The sequence below is a fragment of the Malus domestica genome, chromosome 11, assembly GCF_042453785.1.
Source record: "Malus domestica chromosome 11, GDT2T_hap1".
NCBI classification, from domain to species: Eukaryota; Viridiplantae; Streptophyta; class Magnoliopsida; order Rosales; family Rosaceae; genus Malus; species Malus domestica.
The window spans coordinates 35,618,873-35,624,015 of record NC_091671.1 but is presented as its reverse complement, the minus strand read 5'-3'; the positions used below and the strand labels follow the sequence as shown (position 1 = coordinate 35,624,015).

The window sequence follows — 5,143 nt, the reverse complement described above, 5'->3', positions numbered from 1 at the left end:
TTCTATTTCTAAGTGAAAATCTAAATTTTTTTGGGAGCTAATTATTAAGTCTTAACCCCAACCATTAGAGTTGGTCTTAATGAAAAAAAAGAGCATAATAAGCTGAGTTAAACAAATTATTATAAAATATTGTATCATATTGTATGTATCATATTAATGTGGCAATGAGGTTTATTAATACAACCAACTGCACTAGTATAAGAAACATTATTTCACTAGAACTTGCATATGAATCGATTAATTTCAAATCGTTGTAACCCCATATAGTAGGATGAATTAAAACTGTTAATACCAATCCTTCACATATTGCATCACTGTTATTATAAAATATTGTATCATATTGTATCATATTAATGTGGCAATGAGGTTTATTAATACAACCAACTGCACTAGTATAAGAAACATTATTTCACTATAACTTGCATATGAATCGATTAATTTCAAATCGCTGTAACCCCATATAGTAGGATGAATTAAAACTATTAATACCAATACTTCACATATTGCATCAATGGTTAACAAGTGCTTACTAACATAGGAGCGGCTATCTCATGCATACATCATGACGCGATTGTATAACTTCTTGCGTTTGGGGGCATGAAAGAGGGATCGTCTTTCACCTTGCCTACATATCCAAATATTTTTCCATTTTTATATGCTATGTATTTTCCTTGAAAAGCCGAAATAAACTACAACTTATATTTTTGATAGATTTTAAACGGGATATTTTGGACGCGGTCCCTAATCCTTAACATTCTTTGATTAAAACCTTAATAGTATTCAAAGTTTGATCAAGGTCCCTTGACTTTGTACACCTCATTATATTACTATTAATATTAATATTTTTATAGTTTTGACATTAATTGTTTGATATTTTATGAGATTTATAATCCTATAAATTTAAAATCCATCATTATAATACTATTAGAAACGGCTACAATAAAAAAATTCAAACTTTATAACATTTTGATTGAATAAATGGATAAAAACTATGTAAAAATAAGAAATAAAAAATGACAAAAGAATGCATCCATAGTGTTAAAAAAATTGGTACATTTTACAAAACAATTGGTACATTTCACATATAACAAAGCGGTACATTAATAAAGAAAAATGGGTACATTAGAAATAAATTAGGGTATAGATAAAATATTAAAAATTATGAATACAAATGAATTTTTAAAAATATAGGCGCTAAAAGAAATTAATACATGGGTATAAAATAAAACTAAAAAGAAAATATTATAAATTTAAAAAAAATGTTGCAAATTAAAAGTGGGTACAAACTAAAAATATAAATATATGATACAAAGTTTAGGCATAAAACATAAGTATATCATATGTAATTTTTCTATCATTGATTAAATATACAATGTCACCTGAGGGTATACACACGGGTACAAATACAAATATAACTTTAAAAAATATGGGCACAAAAAGAAACTAATATATGGATACAAATTAAAAATGAAAAGAAAATTGGTACAAATTAAAAAAATATTTGAAAATTAAAAATAGGTACAAACTAAAAATAAAAATATATGATAGAAAATTTAGCCATAAATATAAATATACTAATTGTAACATTTTTAACATTAAAGGAATATATTTAAAAATAAAAATATTTTATTATTTAAATAATTAATGATGTTATTAATACCCAAGGACCTTAATCAAAAATTGAAAATTAATAGGATTTTAATCAATGGAGTAGCAAAAACAAGGATGTGAACCTAATTTTCCCAATTTTAAACTATACCCTTCAAAATGTAATGGATTAATAATTGGACTAGAAAAATTATTAAACCAAATATGAATAGAGGATAAAAATAGCAAAGTCATCCCCTTCTTTATTTGTTTCACGTACTAGAATATTAAACGAAGAGGAATGTTAAGGAAACCTTTTCAAAATTAGAATTTTTCATGAATTTTTTATCACCTTAACGTCAATTTTTGTATTAACATTATAAAATATTATACTAAAAACATAAAATGATAAAAAATTAATAAAGAGTTATATTTTGAAAAAATCTCAATAGCATTTCTCTTAAACCAAACAAAATTCATGGTGGGATGATTTGTAAACCTTAAAATTTGCGAACATACTTTAAATAAATTTGATCCCTTCTTTTGAAGTTCTGTATCGAAAGGTGGCAAAAAAGTTGTTCAAAACGCTTTTCGCGACGTATCATTTGTGACTGCACTATGCTAACATATTTCGTGCCGTGGCAGCACTTGGGTTGAATCGATCGACTTAACAACAGTGAACAGGCGCAATCTTCTAGGCTTGCCAAGTTGCAGACAGCTATCTCTTGACAATTGCCTTGTTTTGAGATGAAACACACAGGCTACGTACGACTGTGCTCAGTGTGCGTGCTCGAGGTAGCCAACTTTTTAGGCACAGTTATAAGATCCCGGGCCCCTTCTTAAAGTGATTAGGCAATCTTCTACCGAAAGGTTCAAAGGACAAGAGGGTCGAAAATAGCTCAAAAATCGTCTTCAACCGAGGGCTAGGCCAGAGGGTTCTGAAATCTGGGAGGGCCCCACAGAATCGGGGAGGGCTGGAGGGCTGGCCACTTCTAGCCAGCCAGCCAGCCCCAGGTTGGTCAATATTTTTTTTTTTTGAAGTGTTGGATTTCCTGTCGGTTAAAACCGACAGGAATAGTACAGAATATAATGAATTAAGGCTAACGGCTACTGGGACATTTATTAATTAGTATTAGTGTCGGTTATAACCGACATATATAGTTTGAAAAAATTTAAATACAACGGCTAGCTAAATGCTAGCCATTGTATTCAATTTTTTTTTTTTAATTTAAACCTTTTTTTACTTCTATAAATATGGTGAAGCTCTTTCAATTCTTCACTTCATCTGCAATATTTCCTTCAATATGTTTTTCAATATTTCCTTCAATATATTTTTCAATATTTCCTTCATCTGCAATATTTCTTTCAATTTTTCAATAATTTCCTTATTTTTTCAATAATTTAACTAATAAATTATGTTTGGCCCTATGGCCTTTTGGCTCTCGGTTGGAGACAGTTTTTTGTGACAGGGCTAAAACGAGCCCTCTGGCCTTCTGGCCATCGGTTGGAGACGGAGGCAAATATGGTCATGTACTGTTCATTAAAATATTAATATCTTAGAGAATCTTGGAGGGCCAGAGGGCTAAAACGAGCCCTCTAGCCAGCCATCGGTTGGAGATGGCCTTAGTCAAGGGAACAACAAGGAAATGTTTTTTTATTTTTTATTTTTTTATTTTATTTTATCAAACAATAGATTTGTTAAATTAGGAAACCAACGAGGTTCAAATTCATATCGTGGTGCAAGGGCAATACTCTTTTTCACCATTGTGGTAGAAGGCCATTTGTGAATAACAAGGAGGTTGAAGTTTTATTATATAATTAAGTGATTAGTCAGCAATTACTTATAAATACTTATAAGGTTTTTTTTCTTATCTTGATATACGGTTTATAGACTAGTTGAAAATCACAGTACGAATAACAAACAAATGGACATAGTATGTGTTTGTACCATACTTAAGGCCTCCGTATTTAGATCTAGTATAAATACTCGGGGGACTTAAATGTAATTATGTAATAAATGAAGGGGCAAATATATAATAAGTGAGGAGCCCCTATACTATAAAAGGACTCCTCACTCTCTTCATTAAGGGAGGTCAATTCTTAGGCCATGGGACAGAGCTCTCTCACCCTCAGAAGCTCTCTCCCTCATAATCCTCTCACAAACAGAGAAATACAATATTAGTGTGGACGTAGCCCAAACATTGGGTGAACCACAACACATCTTGTGTTATTTACATTTCTTGCAGATTCACAATCGGATTTACGTTGTTCCAAGACCTCCGGTTTTGTGTATCGACACGAAAAAACTATGTCGGTTCTCTTTCATTTTTTCACCTCCGCCGTGAATCTGCAAAATCACAAAAAACCCAGTCCCTTTGAGCAAACGAAAAGCGCCAGGAGAAAGAATATTTGAGTGAGAAACCAAAATTACAGATAAACGAGTAAAGAAGCACCATCGCCACCATGTATCCGACGAAACAGAAGCACCGGAGCTTCGTCGCTGAACACGTCGAAAAATGCTCCATATCGGAGGATTCTATAACCTCCACCGCCCACAGGATCTTCAAGTCTGTCCACGGTGGATCCTTGCGCCACATGGACCTCACCACCGGAACCAACGGCTGGGCGTCACCTTCCGGGGACCTATTCTCCCTCCGCACCAAGAACTACTTGTCGAAAAAACAAAAAGGCCCCGCCGGTGACTACCTACTGCAGCCGTGCGGCATTAACTGGCTCAGATCCAACACGAAACTCAAGAACGTACTCGTTCACCCTGATAATCGCATGGCCAACACGCTTCGGAAGGCACAGTCGCAAGGGAAGTCCTTGAAGAGCTTCATTTTCACCGTGAATCTCCAGATTCCTAGCAAGGACCAGCACATCGTCGTTTTCTATTTCACCACGGAGGATCCTATCCCTGCCGGCTTACTTCTCTACCAGTTCGTCAACGGCGACGATGCGTTTCGGAACTAGCGGTTCAAGATCGTGAAAGGGTCGTGGATCGTTGAGAAGACGGTAGGGAATTACAGTGCGTGCTTGCTGGGGAAGGCGCTGACGTGTAATTACCATAGAGGACCCAACTACCTCGAGATTGACGTCGATATTGTGAGTTTCGGGATCACGAAAGTGATTCTGCGACTTGCATTGAGGTACATGACGAGCGTGATGATCGACATAGGGTTTATGATGGAGGCGCATGTGGAGGATGAGCTGCCTGAGAAGTTAGTCGGTGCGGTTCGGGTATGCGAGATGGAGATGTTATCGGTAACGGTTATGGAGGCGCTGCAGACGACTTCACTCGGGACATCGAGTTGCTGGTGACTCAGCAAGATGACGACAGCGACTCGTTCGACTACGTGGAAGGCTTCACATTCGTCAACAGCGATAACCCAGCAGACGGGCGTCCCTTGGTGCCATTGGATCCGCAGGAAACAGTCTCCAATTGTTAGCTTCTATCAATGCGTGCTCATACAGTTTGAGTCACCGAGTCGAATAGTTCATCGAGTTAGAAAAAGAGAATGATAATGTTGGACGGGCTGCTCGGCCGTGGATTTGC

The 5,143-nt window shown here is 35.5% G+C and overlaps 1 pseudogene; it reads left to right on the top strand.

Annotated features, from left to right (window-relative positions):
- The first annotated feature begins 4,050 nt into the window (after positions 1-4,050).
- Positions 4,051-4,908, top strand: LOC114819802 (protein ENHANCED DISEASE RESISTANCE 2-like; annotated as a pseudogene).
- Positions 4,909-5,143: the final 235 nt, after the last annotated feature.